The sequence below is a fragment of the Anabrus simplex genome, unplaced genomic scaffold (genome assembly GCF_040414725.1).
Source record: "Anabrus simplex isolate iqAnaSimp1 unplaced genomic scaffold, ASM4041472v1 ctg00000259.1, whole genome shotgun sequence".
NCBI classification, from domain to species: Eukaryota; Metazoa; Arthropoda; class Insecta; order Orthoptera; family Tettigoniidae; genus Anabrus; species Anabrus simplex.
The window spans coordinates 1-15,000 of NW_027130094.1; the positions used below are offsets into that span (position 1 = coordinate 1).

The window sequence follows — 15,000 nt, forward strand, 5'->3', positions numbered from 1 at the left end:
AATGCCAAACTCAAGACAGTTGTCACTGACAAGTTGGTTACTCTTTCCCATTTAACAACTAAAGCCTTGCAAAAAGTTAATCACCTCACACACTGGAAATCTGCAATGGATTCACCAAAGTCTACTGAGAATGAGTAAATGTTCAAAGTCTTATTTTTCAAGAGTCAGTTGAGAATTCGACCAAGACCAGAGATTTCTGTTTGCCTGGCAATCTAACACAGATTTCCTCCTCAGGGGTTTGCATACTTGTCGAAATGACATGTTCAAAACTTCCTGCATTGGCCGGGAATCGAACCCGGGCCTCCCGCGTGGCAGGCGAGAATTCTACCACTGAACAACCAATGCCTTGGAAGGCTGAGTTAACCTCAAAGGCAGGAAATTGTATCATAAAGCTTTTTTTTCCAAGAATATGTTCCACTTTGTGGGCTCAGCAACATTATTCACCCTAAAAAAAGAGCTGTACTTTCTCCCCGTCGGGGGAATTGAACCCCGGTCTCCCGCGTGACAGGCGGGGATACTCACCACTATACTAACGAGGAGCAGGTGGGTTGGGTCTTTGAAAAAACGTGGAGCATTGGTACTAACCCTAAATTTGGACTGTTGGGCTTAAACCCTTCTAACAAAAATATCTGTAGAGACTGAATGGTTGGAGCTAGGAACTACTATGACCCCGCTATGGAAAGCTGAGACTCTCACAAACACGTACATGTAATCGATTTTGCTCTATACCGCTCACAAGCCACACAATACTAGTTTGCAGGTGAGGCGTTTGTGGGTAATCCCAGGACATTGTCACAAATGCCAAACTCAAGACAGTTGTCACTGACAAGTTGGTTACTCTTTCCCATTTAACAACTAAAGCCTTGCAAAAAAGTGAATCACCTCACACACTGGAAATCTGCAATGGATTCACCAAAAGTCTACTGAGAATGAGTAAATGTTCAAAGTCTTATTTTTCAAGAGTCAGTTGAGAATTCGACCAAGACCAGAGATTTCTGTTTGCCTGGCAATCTAACACAGATTTCCTCCTCAGGGGTTTGCATACTTGTCGAAATGACATGTTCAAAACTTCCTGCATTGGCCGGGAATCGAACCCGGGCCTCCCGTGTGGCAGGCGAGAATTCTACCACTGAACAACCAATGCCTTGGAAGGCTGAGTTAACCTCAAAGGCAGGAAATTGTATCATAAAGCTTTTTTTCCAAGAATATGTTCCACTTTGTGGGCTCAGCAACATTATTCACCCTAAAAAAAGAGCTGTACTTTCTCCCCGTCGGGGAATTGAACCCCGGTCTCCCGCGTGACAGGCGGGGATACTCACCACTATACTAACGAGGAGCAGGTGGGTTGGGCCTTTGAAAAACGTGGAGCATTGGTACTAACCCTAAATTTGGAATGTTGGGCTTAAACCCTTCTAACAAAAATATCTGTAGAGACTGAATGGTTGGAGCTAGGAAACTACTATGACCCCGCTATGGAAAGCTGAGACTCTCACAAACACGTACATGTAATCGATTTTGCTCTATCTTCGCTCACAAGCCACACAATACTAGTTTGCAGGTGAGGCGTTTGTGGGTAATCCAGGACATTGTCACAAATGCCAAACTCAAGACAGTTGTCACTGACAAGTTGGTTACTCTTTCCCATTTAACAACTAAAGCCTTGCAAAAAGTTAATCACCTCACACACTGGAAATCTGCAATGGATTCACCAAAGTCTACTGAGAATGAGTAAATGTTCAAAGTCTTATTTTTCAAGAGTCAGTTGAGAATTCGACCAAGACCAGAGATTTCTGTTTGCCTGGCAATCTAACACAGATTTCCTCCTCAGGGGTTTGCATACTTGTCGAAATGACATGTTCAAAACTTCCTGCATTGGCCGGGAATCGAACCCGGCCTCCCGCGTGGCAGGCGAGAATTCTACCACTGAACAACCAATGCCTTGGAAGGCTGAGTTAACCTCAAAGGCAGGAAATTGTATCATAAAGCTTTTTTTCCAAGAACATGTTCCACTTTGTGGGCTCAGCAACATTGTTCACCCTAAAAAAAGAGCAGTACTTTCTCCCCGTCGGGGAATTGAACCCCGGTCTCCCGCGTGACAGGCTGGGATACTCACCACTATACTAACGAGGAGCAGGTGGGTTGGGCCTTTGAAAAAACGTGGAGCATTGGTACTAACCCTAAATTTGGACTGTTGGGCTTAAACCCTTCTAACAAAAATATCTGTAGAGACTGAATGGTTGGAGCTAGGAACTACTATGACCCCGCTATGGAAAGCTGAGACTCTCACAAACACGTACATGTAATCGATTTTGCTCTATACCGCTCACAAGCCACACAATACTAGTTTGCAGGTGAGGCGTTTGTGGGTAATCCCAGGACATTGTCACAAATGCCAAACTCAAGACAGTTGTCACTGACAAGTTGGTTACTCTTTCCCATTTAACAACTAAAGCCTTGCAAAAAGTGAATCACCTCACACACTGGAAATCTGCAATGGATTCACCAAAGTCTACTGAGAATGAGTAAATGTTCAAAGTCTTATTTTTCAAGAGTCAGTTGAGAATTCGACCAAGACCAGAGATTTCTGTTTGCCTGGCAATCTAACACAGATTTCCTCCTCAGGGGTTTGCATACTTGTCGAAATGACATGTTCAAAACTTCCTGCATTGGCCGGGAATCGAACCCGGGCCTCCCGCGTGGCAGGCGAGAATTCTACCACTGAACAACCAATGCCTTGGAAGGCTGAGTTAACCTCAAAGGCAGGAAATTGTATCATAAAGCTTTTTTTCCAAGAACATGTTCCACTTTGTGGGCTCAGCAACATTGTTCACCCTAAAAAAAGAGCAGTACTTTCTCCCCGTCGGGGAATTGAACCCCGGTCTCCCGCGTGACAGGCTGGGATACTCACCACTATACTAACGAGGAGCAGGTGGGTTGGGCCTTTGAAAAAACGTGGAGCATTGGTACTAACCCTAAATTTGGACTGTTGGGCTTAAACCCTTCTAACAAAAATATCTGTAGAGACTGAATGGTTGGAGCTAGGAACTACTATGACCCCGCTATGGAAAGCTGAGACTCTCACAAACACGTACATGTAATCGATTTTGCTCTATACCGCTCACAAGCCACACAATACTAGTTTGCAGGTGAGGCGTTTGTGGGTAATCCCAGGACATTGTCACAAATGCCAAACTCAAGACAGTTGTCACTGACAAGTTGGTTACTCTTTCCCATTTAACAACTAAAGCCTTGCAAAAGTGAATCACCTCACACACTGGAAATCTGCAATGGATTCACCAAAGTCTACTGAGAATGAGTAAATGTTCAAAGTCTTATTTTTCAAGAGTCAGTTGAGAATTCGACCAAGACCAGAGATTTCTGTTTGCCTGGCAATCTAACACAGATTTCCTCCTCAGGGGTTTGCATACTTGTCGAAATGACATGTTCAAAACTTCCTGCATTGGCCGGGAATCGAACCCGGGCCTCCCGCGTGGCAGGCGAGAATTCTACCACTGAACAACCAATGCCTTGGAAGGCTGAGTTAACCTCAAAGGCAGGAAATTGTATCATAAAGCTTTTTTTCCAAGAACATGTTTCCACTTTGTGGGCTCAGCACATTGTTCACCCTAAAAAAAGAGCAGTACTTTCTCCCCCGTCGGGAATTGAACCCCGGTCTCCGCGTGACAGGCTGGGATACTCACCACTATACTAACAAGGAGCAGGTGGGTTGGGCCTTTGAAAAAACGTGGAGCATTGGTACTAACCCTAAATTTGGAATGTTGGGCTTAAACCCTTCTAACAAAAATATCTGTAGAGACTGAATGGTTGGAGATAGGAACTACTATGACCCCGCTATGGAAAGCTGAGACTCTCACAAACACGTACATGTAATCGATTTTGCTCTATACCGCTCACAAGCCACACAATACTAGTTTGCAGGTGAGGCGTTTGTGGGTAATCCCAGGACATTGTCACAAATGCCAAACTCAAGACAGTTGTCACTGACAAGTTGGTTACTCTTTCCCATTTAACAACTAAAGCCTTGCAAAAAGTTAATCACCTCACACACTGGAAATCTGCAATGGATTCACCAAAGTCTACTGAGAATGAGTAAATGTTCAAAGTCTTATTTTTCAAGAGTCAGTTGAGAATTCGACCAAGACCAGAGATTTCTGTTTGCCTGGCAATCTAACACAGATTTCCTCCTCAGGGGTTTGCATACTTGTCGAAATGACATGTTCAAAACTTCCTGCATTGGCCGGGAATCGAACCCGGGCCTCCCCTGTGGCAGGCGAGAATTCTACCACTGAACAACCAATGCCTTGGAAGGCTGAGTTAACCTCAAAGGCAGGAAATTGTATCATAAAGCTTTTTTTCCAAGAATATGTTCCACTTTGTGGGCTCAGCAACATTATTCACCCTAAAAAAAGAGCTGTACTTTCTCCCCGTCGGGGAATTGAACCCCGGTCTCCCGCGTGACAGGCGGGGATACTCACCACTATACTAACGAGGAGCAGGTGGGTTGGGCCTTTGAAAAAACGTGGAGCATTGGTACTAACCCTAAATTTGGAATGTTGGGCTTAAACCCTTCTAACAAAAATATCTGTAGAGACTGAATGGTTGGAGCTAGGAACTACTATGACCCCGCTATGGAAAGCTGAGACTCTCACAAACACGTACATGTAATCGATTTTGCTCTATACCGCTCACAAGCCACACAATACTAGTTTGCAGGTGAGGCGTTTGTGGGTAATCCCAGGACATTGTCACAAATGCCAAACTCAAGACAGTTGTCACTGACAAGTTGGTTACTCTTTCCCATTTAACAACTAAAGCCTTGCAAAAAGTTAATCACCTCACACACTGGAAATCTGCAATGGATTCACCAAAGTCTACTGAGAATGAGTAAATGTTCAAAGTCTTATTTTTCAAGAGTCAGTTGAGAATTCGACCAAGACCAGAGATTTCTGTTTGCCTGGCAATCTAACACAGATTTCCTCCTCAGGGGTTTGCATACTTGTCGAAATGACATGTTCAAAACTTCCTGCATTGGCCGGGAATCGAACCCGGGCCTCCCGCGTGGCAGGCGAGAATTCTACCACTGAACAACCAATGCCTTGGAAGGCTGAGTTAACCTCAAAGGCAGGAAATTGTATCATAAAGCTTTTTTTCCAAGAACATGTTCCACTTTGTGGGCTCATGCAACATTGTTCACCCTAAAAAAAGAGCAGTACTTTCTCCCCGTCGGGGAATTGAACCCCGGTCTCCCGCGTGACAGGGCTGGGATACTCACCACTATACTAACGAGGAGCAGGTGGGTTGGGCCTTTGAAAAAACGTGGAGCATTGGTACTAACCCTAAATTTGGGACTGTTGGGCTTAAACCCTTCTAACAAAAATATCTGTAGAGACTGAATGGTTGGAGCTAGGAACTACTATGACCCCGCTATGGAAAGCTGAGACTCTCACAAACACGTACATGTAATCGATTTTGCTCTATACCGCTCACAAGCCACACAATACTAGTTTGCAGGTGAGGCGTTTGTGGGTAATCCCAGGACATTGTCACAAATGCCAAACTCAAGACAGTTGTCACTGACAAGTTGGTTACTCTTTCCCATTTAACAACTAAAGCCTTGCAAAAAGTTAATCACCTCACACACTGGAAATCTGCAATGGATTCACCAAAGTCTACTGAGAATGAGTAAATGTTCAAAGTCTTATTTTTCAAGAGTCAGTTGAGAATTCGACCAAGACCAGAGATTTCTGTTTGCCTGGCAATCTAACACAGATTTCCTCCTCAGGGGTTTGCATACTTGTCGAAATGACATGTTCAAAACTTCCTGCATTGGCCGGGAATCGAACCCGGGCCTCCCCTGTGGCAGGCGAGAATTCTACCACTGAACAACCAATGCCTTGGAAGGCTGAGTTAACCTCAAAGGCAGGAAATTGTATCATAAAGCTTTTTTTCCAAGAATATGTTCCACTTTGTGGGCTCAGCAACATTATTCACCCTAAAAAAAGAGCTGTACTTTCTCCCCGTCGGGGGAATTGAACCCCGGTCTCCCGCGTGACAGGCGGGGATACTCACCACTATACTAACGAGGAGCAGGTGGGGTTGGGCCTTTGAAAAAACGTGGAGCATTGGTACTAACCCTAAATTTGGAATGTTGGGCTTAAACCCTTCTAACAAAAATATCTGTAGAGACTGAATGGTTGGAGCTAGGAACTACTATGACCCCGCTATGGAAAGCTGAGACTCTCACAAACACGTACATGTAATCGATTTTGCTCTATACCGCTCACAAGCCACACAATACTAGTTTGCAGGTGAGGCGTTTGTGGGTAATCCCAGGACATTGTCACAAATGCCAAACTCAAGACAGTTGTCACTGACAAGTTGGTTACTCTTTCCCATTTAACAACTAAAGCCTTGCAAAAAGTTAATCACCTCACACACTGGAAATCTGCAATGGATTCACCAAAGTCTACTGAGAATGAGTAAATGTTCAAAGTCTTATTTTTCAAGAGTCAGTTGAGAATTCGACCAAGACCAGAGATTTCTGTTTGCCTGGCAATCTAACACAGATTTCCTCCTCAGGGGTTTGCATACTTGTCGAAATGACATGTTCAAAACTTCCTGCATTGGCGGGAATCGAACCCGGGCCTCCCGCGTGGCAGGCGAGAATTCTACCACTGAACAACCAATGCCTTGGAAGGCTGAGTTAACCTCAAAGGCAGGAAATTGTATCATAAAGCTTTTTTTCCAAGAACATGTTCCACTTTGTGGGCTCAGCAACATTGTTCACCCTAAAAAAAGAGCAGTACTTTCTCCCCGTCGGGGAATTGAACCCCGGTCTCCCGCGTGACAGGCTGGGATACTCACCACTATACTAACGAGGAGCAGGTGGGTTGGGCCTTTGAAAAAACGTGGAGCATTGGTACTAACCCTAAATTTGGACTGTTGGGCTTAAACCCTTCTAACAAAAATATCTGTAGAGACTGAATGGTTGGAGCTAGGAACTACTATGACCCCGCTATGGAAAGCTGAGACTCTCACAAACACGTACATGTAATCGATTTTGCTCTATACCGCTCACAAGCCACACAATACTAGTTTGCAGGTGAGGCGTTTGTGGGTAATCCCAGGACATTGTCACAAATGCCAAACTCAAGACAGTTGTCACTGACAAGTTGGTTACTCTTTCCCATTTAACAACTAAAGCCTTGCAAAAAGTTAATCACCTCACACACTGGAAATCTGCAATGGATTCACCAAAGTCTACTGAGAATGAGTAAATGTTCAAAGTCTTATTTTTCAAGAGTCAGTTGAGAATTCGACCAAGACCAGAGATTTCTGTTTGCCTGGCAATCTAACACAGATTTCCTCCTCAGGGGTTTGCATACTTGTCGAAATGACATGTTCAAAACTTCCTGCATTGGCCGGGAATCGAACCCGGGCCTCCCCTGTGGCAGGCGAGAATTCTACCACTGAACAACCAATGCCTTGGAAGGCTGAGTTAACCTCAAAGGCAGGAAATTGTATCATAAAGCTTTTTTTCCAAGAATATGTTCCACTTTGTGGGCTCAGCAACATTATTCACCCTAAAAAAAGAGCTGTACTTTCTCCCCGTCGGGGAATTGAACCCAACCCCGGTCTCCCGCGTGACAGGGCGGGGATACTCACCACTATACTAACGAGGAGCAGGTGGGTTGGGCCTTTGAAAAAACGTGGAGCATTGGTACTAACCCTAAATTTGGAATGTTGGGCTTAAACCCTTCTAACAAAAATATCTGTAGAGACTGAATGGTTGGAGCTAGGAACTACTATGACCCCGCTATGGAAAGCTGAGACTCTCACAAACACGTACATGTAATCGATTTTGCTCTATACCGCTCACAAGCCACACAATACTAGTTTGCAGGTGAGGCGTTTGTGGGTAATCCCAGGACATTGTCACAAATGCCAAACTCAAGACAGTTGTCACTGACAAGTTGGTTACTCTTTCCATTTAACAACTAAAGCCTTGCAAAAAGTTAATCACCTCACACACTGGAAATCTGCAATGGATTCACCAAAGTCTACTGAGAATGAGTAAATGTTCAAAGTCTTATTTTTCAAGAGTCAGTTGAGAATTCGACCAAGACCAGAGATTTCTGTTTGCCTGGCAATCTAACACAGATTTCCTCCTCAGGGTTTGCATACTTGTCGAAATGACATGTTCAAAACTTCCTGCATTGGCCGGGAATCGAACCCGGGCCTCCCGTGTGGCAGGCGAGAATTCTACCACTGAACAACCAATGCCTTGGAAGGCTGAGTTAACCTCAAAGGCAGGAAATTGTATCATAAAGCTTTTTTTCCAAGAATATGTTCCACTTTGTGGGCTCAGCAACATTATTCACCCTAAAAAAAGAGCTGTACTTTCTCCCCGTCGGGGAATTGAACCCCGGTCTCCCGCGTGACAGGCGGGGATACTCACCACTATACTAACGAGGAGCAGGTGGGTTGGAACTTTGAAAAAACGTGGAGCATTGGTACTAACCCTAAATTTGGAATGTTGGGCTTAAACCCTTCTAACAAAAATATCTGTAGAGACTGAATGGTTGGAGCTAGGAACTACTATGACCCAGCTATGGAAAGCTGAGACTCTCACAAACACGTACATGTAATCGATTTTGCTCTATACCGCTCACAAGCCACACAATACTAGTTTGCAGGTGAGGCGTTTGTGGGTAATCCCAGGACATTGTCACAAATGCCAAACTCAAGACAGTTGTCACTGACAAGTTGGTTACTCTTTCCCATTTAACAACTAAAGCCTTGCAAAAAGTTAATCACCTCACACACTGGAAATCTGCAATGGATTCACCAAAGTCTACTGAGAATGAGTAAATGTTCAAAGTCTTATTTTTCAAGAGTCAGTTGAGAATTCGACCAAGACCAGAGATTTCTGTTTGCCTGGCAATCTAACACAGATTTCCTCCTCAGGGTTTGCATACTTGTCGAAATGACATGTCAAAACTTCCTGCATTGGCCGGGAATCAACCCGGCCTCCCGCGTGGCAGGCGAGAATTCTACCACTGAACAACCAATGCCTTGGAAGGCTGAGTTAACCTCAAAGGCAGGAAATTGTATCATAAAGCTTTTTTTCCAAGAATATGTTCCACTTTGTGGGCTCAGCAACATTATTCACCCTAAAAAAAGAGCTGTACTTTCTCCCCGTCGGGGAATTGAACCCCGGTCTCCCGCGTGACAGGCGGGGATACTCACCACTATACTAACGAGGAGCAGGTGGGTTGGAACTTTGAAAAAACGTGGAGCATTGGTACTAACCCTAAATTTGGAATGTTGGGCTTAAACCCTTCTAACAAAAATATCTGTAGAGACTGAATGGTTGGAGCTAGGAACTACTATGACCCCGCTATGGAAAGCTGAGACTCTCACAAACACGTACCTGTAATCGATTTTGCTCTATACCGCTCACAAGCCACACAATACTAGTTTGCAGGTGAGGCGTTTGTGGGTAATCCCAGGACATTGTCACAAATGCCAAACTCAAGACAGTTGTCACTGACAAGTTGGTTACTCTTTCCCATTTAACAACTAAAGCCTTGCAAAAAGTTAATCACCTCACACACTGGAAATCTGCAATGGATTCACCAAAGTCTACTGAGAATGAGTAAATGTTCAAAGTCTTATTTTTCAAGAGTCAGTTGAGAATTCGACCAAGACCAGAGATTTCTGTTTGCCTGGCAATCTAACACAGATTTCCTCCTCAGGGGTTTGCATACTTGTCGAAATGACATGTTCAAAACTTCCTGCATTGGCCGGGAATCGAACCCGGGCCTCCCGTGTGGCAGGCGAGAATTCTACCACTGAACAACCAATGCCTTGGAAGGCTGAGTTAACCTCAAAGGCAGGAAATTGTATCATAAGCTTTTTTTCCAAGAATATGTTCCACTTTGTGGGCTCAGCAACATTATTCACCCTAAAAAAAGAGCTGTACTTTCTCCCCGTCGGGGAATTGAACCCCGGTCTCCCGCGTGACAGGCGGGATACTCACCACTATACTAACGAGGAGCAGGTGGGTTGGAACTTTGAAAAAACGTGGAGCATTGGTACTAACCCTAAATTTGGAATGTTGGGCTTAAACCCTTCTAACAAAAATATCTGTAGAGACTGAATGGTTGGAGCTAGGAACTACTATGACCCCGCTATGGAAAGCTGAGACTCTCACAAACACGTACCTGTAATCGATTTTGCTCTATACCGCTCACAAGCCACACAATACTAGTTTGCAGGTGAGGCGTTTGTGGGTAATCCCAGGACATTGTCACAAATGCCAAACTCAAGACAGTTGTCACTGACAAGTTGGTTACTCTTTCCCATTTAACAACTAAAGCCTTGCAAAAAGTTAATCACCTCACACACTGGAAATCTGCAATGGATTCACCAAAGTCTACTGAGAATGAGTAAATGTTCAAAGTCTTATTTTTCAGAGTCAGTTGAGAATTCGACCAAGACCAGAGATTTCTGTTTGCCTGGCAATCTAACACAGATTTCCTCCTCAGGGGTTTGCATACTTGTCGAAATGACATGTTCAAAACTTCCTGCATTGGCCGGGAATCAAACCCGGGCCTCCCGCGTGGCAGGCGAGAATTCTACCACTGAACAACCAATGCCTTGGAAGGCTGAGTTAACCTCAAAGGCAGGAAATTGTATCATAAAGCTTTTTTTCCAAGAATATGTTCCACTTTGTGGGCTCAGCAACATTATCACCCTAAAAAAAGAGCTGTACTTTCTCCCCGTCGGGGAATTGAACCCCGGTCTCCGCGTGACAGGCGGGGATACTCACCACTATACTAACGAGGAGCAGGTGGGTTGGGCCTTTGAAAAAACGTGGAGCATTGGTACTAACCCTAAATTTGGACTGTTGGGCTTAAACCCTTCTAACAAAAATATCTGTAGAGACTGAATGGTTGGAGCTAGGAACTACTATGACCCCGCTATGGAAAGCTGAGACTCTCACAAACACGTACCTGTAATCGATTTTGCTCTATACCGCTCACAAGCCACACAATACTAGTTTGCAGGTGAGGCGTTTGTGGGTAATCCCAGGACATTGTCACAAATGCCAAACTCAAGACAGTTGTCACTGACAAGTTGGTTACTCTTTCCCATTTAACAACTAAAGCCTTGCAAAAAGTTAATCACCTCACACACTGGAAATCTGCAATGGATTCACCAAAGTCTACTGAGAATGAGTAAATGTTCAAAGTCTTATTTTTTCAAGAGTCAGTTGAGAATTCGACCAAGACCAGAGATTTCTGTTTGCCTGGCAATCTAACACAGATTTCCTCCTCAGGGGTTTGCATACTTGTCGAAATGACATGTTCAAAACTTCCTGCATTGGCCGGGAATCGAACCCGGGCCTCCCGCGTGGCAGGCGAGAATTCTACCACTGAACAACCAATGCCTTGGAAGGCTGAGTTAACCTCAAAGGCAGGAAATTGTATCATAAAGCTTTTTTTCCAAGAACATGTTCCACTTTGTGGGCTCAGCAACATTGTTCACCCTAAAAAAAGAGCAGTACTTTCTCCCCGTCGGGAATTGAACCCTGGTCTCCCGCGTGACAGGCGGGGATACTCACCACTATACTAACGAGGAGCAGGTGGGTTGGAACTTTGAAAAAACGTGGAGCATTGGTACTAACCCTAAATTTGGAATGTTGGGCTTAAACCCTTCTAACAAAAATATCTGTAGAGACTGAATGGTTGGAGCTAGGAACTACTATGACCCCCGCTATGGAAAGCTGAGACTCTCACAAACACGTACCTGTAATCGTTTTTGCTCTATACCGCTCACAAGCCACACAATACTAGTTTGCAGGTGAGGCGTTTGTGGGTAATCCCAGGACATTGTCACAAATGCCAAACTCAAGACAGTTGTCACTGACAAGTTGGTTACTCTTTCCCATTTAACAACTAAAGCCTTGCAAAAAGTTAATCACCTCACACACTGGAAATCTGCAATGGATTCACCAAAGTCTACTGAGATGAGTAAATGTTCAAAGTCTTATTTTTCAAGAGTCAGTTGAGAATTCGACCAAGACCAGAGATTTCTGTTTGCCTGGCAATCTAACACAGATTTCCTCCTCAGGGGTTTGCATACTTGTCAGAAATGACATGTTCAAAACTTCCTGCATTGGCCGGGAATCGAACCCGGGCCTCCCGTGTGGCAGGCGAGAATTCTACCACTGAACAACCAATGCCTTGGAAGGCTGAGTTAACCTCAAAGGCAGGAAATTGTATCATAAAGCTTTTTTTCCAAGAATATGTTCCACTTTGTGGGCTCAGCAACATTATTCACCCTAAAAAAAGAGCTGTACTTTCTCCCCGTCGGGGAATTGAACCCCGGTCTCCCGCGTGACAGGCGGGGATACTCACCACTATACTAACGAGGAGCAGGTGGGTTGGAACTTTGAAAAAACGTGGAGCATTGGTACTAACCCTAAATTTGGACTGTTGGGCTTAAACCCTTCTAACAAAAATATCTGTAGAGACTGAATGGTTGGAGCTAGGAACTACTATGACCCCGCTATGGAAAGCTGAGACTCTCACAAACACGTACCTGTAATCGATTTTTGCTCTATACCGCTCACAAGCCACACAATACTAGTTTGCAGGTGAGGCGTTTGTGGGTAATCCCAGGACATTGTCACAAATGCCAAACTCAAGACAGTTGTCACTGACAAGTTGGTTACTCTTTCCCATTTAACAACTAAAGCCTTGCAAAAAGTTAATCACCTCACACACTGGAAATCTGCAATGGATTCACCAAGTCTACTGAGAATGAGTAAATGTTCAAAGTCTTATTTTTCAAGAGTCAGTTGAGATTCGACCAAGACCAGAGATTTCTGTTTGCCTGGCAATCTAACACAGATTTCCTCCTCAGGGGTTTGCATACTTGTCGAAATGACATGTTCAAAACTTCCTGCATTGGCCGGGAATCGAACCCGGCCTCCCGTGTGGCAGGCGAGAATTCTACCACTGAACAACCAATGCCTTGGAAGGCTGAGTTAACCTCAAAGGCAGGAAATTGTATCATAAAGCTTTTTTTCCAAGAATATGTTCCACTTTGTGGGCTCAGCAACATTATTCACCCTAAAAAAAGAGCTGTACTTTCTCCCCGTCGGGGAATTGAACCCCGGTCTCCCGCGTGACAGGCGGGGATACTCACCACTATACTAACGAGGAGCAGGTGGGGTTGGAACTTTGAAAAAACGTGGAGCATTGGTACTAACCCTAAATTTGGAATGTTGGGCTTAAACCCTTCTAACAAAAATATCTGTAGAGACTGAATGGTTGGAGCTAGGAACTACTATGACCCCGCTATGGAAAGCTGAGACTCTCACAAACACGTACCTGTAATCGATTTTGCTCTATACCGCTCACAAGCCACACAATACTAGTTTGCAGGTGAGGCGTTTGTGGGTAATCCCAGGACATTGTCACAAATGCCAAACTCAAGACAGTTGTCACTGACAAGTTGGTTACTCTTTCCCATTTAACAACTAAAGCCTTGCAAAAAGTTAATCACCTCACACACTGGAAATCTGCAATGGATTCACCAAAGTCTACTGAGAATGAGTAAATGTTCAAAGTCTTATTTTTCAAGAGTCAGTTGAGAATTCGACCAAGACCAGAGATTTCTGTTTGCCTGGCAATCTAACACAGATTTCCTCCTCAGGGTTTGCATACTTGTCGAAATGACATGTTCAAAACTTCCTGCATTGGCCGGGAATCGAACCCGGGCCTCCCGTGTGGCAGGCGAGAAATTCTACCACTGAACAACCAATGCCTTGGAAGGCTGAGTTAACCTCAAAGGCAGGAAATTGTATCATAAAGCTTTTTTTCCAAGAATATGTTCCACTTTGTGGGCTCAGCAACATTATTCACCCTAAAAAAAGAGCTGTACTTTCTCCCCGTCGGGGAATTGAACCCCGGTCTCCCGCGTGACAGGCGGGGATACTCACCACTATACTAACGAGGAGCAGGTGGGTTGGAACTTTGAAAAAACGTGGAGCATTGGTACTAACCCTAAATTTGGAATGTTGGGCTTAAACCCTTCTAACAAAAATATCTGTAGAGACTGAATGGTTGGAGCTAGGAACTACTATGACCCCGCTATGGAAAGCTGAGACTCTCACAAACACGTACCTGTAATCGATTTTGCTCTATACCGCTCACAAGCCACACAATACTAGTTTGCAGGTGAGGCGTTTGTGGGTAATCCCAGGACATTGTCACAAATGCCAAACTCAAGACAGTTGTCACTGACAAGTTGGTTACTCTTTCCCATTTAACAACTAAAGCCTTGCAAAAAGTTAATCACCTCACACACTGGAAATCTGCAATGGATTCACCAAAGTCTACTGAGAATGAGTAAATGTTCAAAGTCTTATTTTTCAAGAGTCAGTTGAGAATTCGACCAAGACCAGAGATTTCTGTTTGCCTGGCAATCTAACACAGATTTCCTCCTCAGGGGTTTGCATACTTGTCGAAATGACATGTTCAAAACTTCCTGCATTGGCCGGGAATCGAACCCGGGCCTCCCGTGTGGCAGGCGAGAATTCTACCACTGAACAACCAATGCCTTGGAAGGCTGAGTTAACCTCAAAGGCAGGAAATTGTATCATAAAGCTTTTTTTCCAAGAATATGTTCCACTTTGTGGGCTCAGCAACATTATTCACCCTAAAAAAAGAGCTGTACTTTCTCCCCGTCGGGAATGAACCCCGGTCTCCCGCGTGACAGGCGGGGATACTCACCACTATACTAACGAGGAGCAGGTGGGTTGGAACTTTGAAAAACGTGGAGCATTGGTACTAACCCTAAATTTGGAATGTTGGCTTAAACCCTTCTAACAAAAATATCTGTAGAGACTGAATGGTTGGAGCTAGGAACTACTATGACCCCGCTATGGAAAGCTGAGACTCTCAC

General features: G+C 44.5%; 32 non-coding genes across 32 annotated transcripts; all 32 read right to left on the reverse strand.

Moving 5' to 3' along the window:
* Positions 1–274: 274 nt before the first annotated feature.
* TRNAG-GCC (transfer RNA glycine (anticodon GCC)) lies at positions 275–345 on the reverse strand. The gene has a single exon. It is a non-coding gene; the product is annotated as a tRNA-Gly (tRNA).
* Positions 346–466: 121 nt separating this feature from the next.
* TRNAD-GUC (transfer RNA aspartic acid (anticodon GUC)) lies at positions 467–539 on the reverse strand. Its single transcript has one exon. It is a non-coding gene; the product is annotated as a tRNA-Asp (tRNA).
* Positions 540–1,073: 534 nt separating this feature from the next.
* TRNAG-GCC (transfer RNA glycine (anticodon GCC)) lies at positions 1,074–1,144 on the reverse strand. The gene has a single exon. It is a non-coding gene; the product is annotated as a tRNA-Gly (tRNA).
* A 120-nt stretch (positions 1,145–1,264) lies between these two features.
* TRNAD-GUC (transfer RNA aspartic acid (anticodon GUC)) lies at positions 1,265–1,336 on the reverse strand. The gene has a single exon. It is a non-coding gene; the product is annotated as a tRNA-Asp (tRNA).
* A 532-nt stretch (positions 1,337–1,868) lies between these two features.
* Positions 1,869–1,938, reverse strand: TRNAG-GCC (transfer RNA glycine (anticodon GCC)). The gene has a single exon. It is a non-coding gene; the product is annotated as a tRNA-Gly (tRNA).
* Positions 1,939–2,058: 120 nt separating this feature from the next.
* Positions 2,059–2,130, reverse strand: TRNAD-GUC (transfer RNA aspartic acid (anticodon GUC)). Its single transcript has one exon. It is a non-coding gene; the product is annotated as a tRNA-Asp (tRNA).
* A 532-nt stretch (positions 2,131–2,662) lies between these two features.
* TRNAG-GCC (transfer RNA glycine (anticodon GCC)) lies at positions 2,663–2,733 on the reverse strand. Its single transcript has one exon. It is a non-coding gene; the product is annotated as a tRNA-Gly (tRNA).
* Positions 2,734–2,853: 120 nt separating this feature from the next.
* On the reverse strand, positions 2,854–2,925 carry TRNAD-GUC (transfer RNA aspartic acid (anticodon GUC)). Its single transcript has one exon. It is a non-coding gene; the product is annotated as a tRNA-Asp (tRNA).
* Positions 2,926–3,456: 531 nt separating this feature from the next.
* Positions 3,457–3,527, reverse strand: TRNAG-GCC (transfer RNA glycine (anticodon GCC)). Its single transcript has one exon. It is a non-coding gene; the product is annotated as a tRNA-Gly (tRNA).
* A 723-nt stretch (positions 3,528–4,250) lies between these two features.
* Positions 4,251–4,321, reverse strand: TRNAG-GCC (transfer RNA glycine (anticodon GCC)). Its single transcript has one exon. It is a non-coding gene; the product is annotated as a tRNA-Gly (tRNA).
* Positions 4,322–4,441: 120 nt separating this feature from the next.
* Positions 4,442–4,513, reverse strand: TRNAD-GUC (transfer RNA aspartic acid (anticodon GUC)). Its single transcript has one exon. It is a non-coding gene; the product is annotated as a tRNA-Asp (tRNA).
* A 532-nt stretch (positions 4,514–5,045) lies between these two features.
* Positions 5,046–5,116, reverse strand: TRNAG-GCC (transfer RNA glycine (anticodon GCC)). Its single transcript has one exon. It is a non-coding gene; the product is annotated as a tRNA-Gly (tRNA).
* A 727-nt stretch (positions 5,117–5,843) lies between these two features.
* TRNAG-GCC (transfer RNA glycine (anticodon GCC)) lies at positions 5,844–5,914 on the reverse strand. The gene has a single exon. It is a non-coding gene; the product is annotated as a tRNA-Gly (tRNA).
* Positions 5,915–6,034: 120 nt separating this feature from the next.
* TRNAD-GUC (transfer RNA aspartic acid (anticodon GUC)) lies at positions 6,035–6,107 on the reverse strand. Its single transcript has one exon. It is a non-coding gene; the product is annotated as a tRNA-Asp (tRNA).
* A 533-nt stretch (positions 6,108–6,640) lies between these two features.
* Positions 6,641–6,710, reverse strand: TRNAG-GCC (transfer RNA glycine (anticodon GCC)). The gene has a single exon. It is a non-coding gene; the product is annotated as a tRNA-Gly (tRNA).
* A 120-nt stretch (positions 6,711–6,830) lies between these two features.
* Positions 6,831–6,902, reverse strand: TRNAD-GUC (transfer RNA aspartic acid (anticodon GUC)). The gene has a single exon. It is a non-coding gene; the product is annotated as a tRNA-Asp (tRNA).
* Positions 6,903–7,434: 532 nt separating this feature from the next.
* On the reverse strand, positions 7,435–7,505 carry TRNAG-GCC (transfer RNA glycine (anticodon GCC)). The gene has a single exon. It is a non-coding gene; the product is annotated as a tRNA-Gly (tRNA).
* Positions 7,506–8,233: 728 nt separating this feature from the next.
* On the reverse strand, positions 8,234–8,304 carry TRNAG-GCC (transfer RNA glycine (anticodon GCC)). Its single transcript has one exon. It is a non-coding gene; the product is annotated as a tRNA-Gly (tRNA).
* A 120-nt stretch (positions 8,305–8,424) lies between these two features.
* Positions 8,425–8,496, reverse strand: TRNAD-GUC (transfer RNA aspartic acid (anticodon GUC)). The gene has a single exon. It is a non-coding gene; the product is annotated as a tRNA-Asp (tRNA).
* Positions 8,497–9,215: 719 nt separating this feature from the next.
* TRNAD-GUC (transfer RNA aspartic acid (anticodon GUC)) lies at positions 9,216–9,287 on the reverse strand. The gene has a single exon. It is a non-coding gene; the product is annotated as a tRNA-Asp (tRNA).
* A 532-nt stretch (positions 9,288–9,819) lies between these two features.
* TRNAG-GCC (transfer RNA glycine (anticodon GCC)) lies at positions 9,820–9,890 on the reverse strand. The gene has a single exon. It is a non-coding gene; the product is annotated as a tRNA-Gly (tRNA).
* A 119-nt stretch (positions 9,891–10,009) lies between these two features.
* On the reverse strand, positions 10,010–10,080 carry TRNAD-GUC (transfer RNA aspartic acid (anticodon GUC)). The gene has a single exon. It is a non-coding gene; the product is annotated as a tRNA-Asp (tRNA).
* Positions 10,081–10,611: 531 nt separating this feature from the next.
* TRNAG-GCC (transfer RNA glycine (anticodon GCC)) lies at positions 10,612–10,682 on the reverse strand. Its single transcript has one exon. It is a non-coding gene; the product is annotated as a tRNA-Gly (tRNA).
* Positions 10,683–10,801: 119 nt separating this feature from the next.
* TRNAD-GUC (transfer RNA aspartic acid (anticodon GUC)) lies at positions 10,802–10,872 on the reverse strand. The gene has a single exon. It is a non-coding gene; the product is annotated as a tRNA-Asp (tRNA).
* A 533-nt stretch (positions 10,873–11,405) lies between these two features.
* TRNAG-GCC (transfer RNA glycine (anticodon GCC)) lies at positions 11,406–11,476 on the reverse strand. Its single transcript has one exon. It is a non-coding gene; the product is annotated as a tRNA-Gly (tRNA).
* Positions 11,477–12,200: 724 nt separating this feature from the next.
* TRNAG-GCC (transfer RNA glycine (anticodon GCC)) lies at positions 12,201–12,271 on the reverse strand. The gene has a single exon. It is a non-coding gene; the product is annotated as a tRNA-Gly (tRNA).
* A 120-nt stretch (positions 12,272–12,391) lies between these two features.
* On the reverse strand, positions 12,392–12,463 carry TRNAD-GUC (transfer RNA aspartic acid (anticodon GUC)). The gene has a single exon. It is a non-coding gene; the product is annotated as a tRNA-Asp (tRNA).
* Positions 12,464–12,994: 531 nt separating this feature from the next.
* TRNAG-GCC (transfer RNA glycine (anticodon GCC)) lies at positions 12,995–13,064 on the reverse strand. The gene has a single exon. It is a non-coding gene; the product is annotated as a tRNA-Gly (tRNA).
* Positions 13,065–13,184: 120 nt separating this feature from the next.
* TRNAD-GUC (transfer RNA aspartic acid (anticodon GUC)) lies at positions 13,185–13,256 on the reverse strand. The gene has a single exon. It is a non-coding gene; the product is annotated as a tRNA-Asp (tRNA).
* A 532-nt stretch (positions 13,257–13,788) lies between these two features.
* On the reverse strand, positions 13,789–13,860 carry TRNAG-GCC (transfer RNA glycine (anticodon GCC)). Its single transcript has one exon. It is a non-coding gene; the product is annotated as a tRNA-Gly (tRNA).
* Positions 13,861–13,980: 120 nt separating this feature from the next.
* TRNAD-GUC (transfer RNA aspartic acid (anticodon GUC)) lies at positions 13,981–14,052 on the reverse strand. The gene has a single exon. It is a non-coding gene; the product is annotated as a tRNA-Asp (tRNA).
* Positions 14,053–14,584: 532 nt separating this feature from the next.
* TRNAG-GCC (transfer RNA glycine (anticodon GCC)) lies at positions 14,585–14,655 on the reverse strand. Its single transcript has one exon. It is a non-coding gene; the product is annotated as a tRNA-Gly (tRNA).
* Positions 14,656–15,000: the final 345 nt, after the last annotated feature.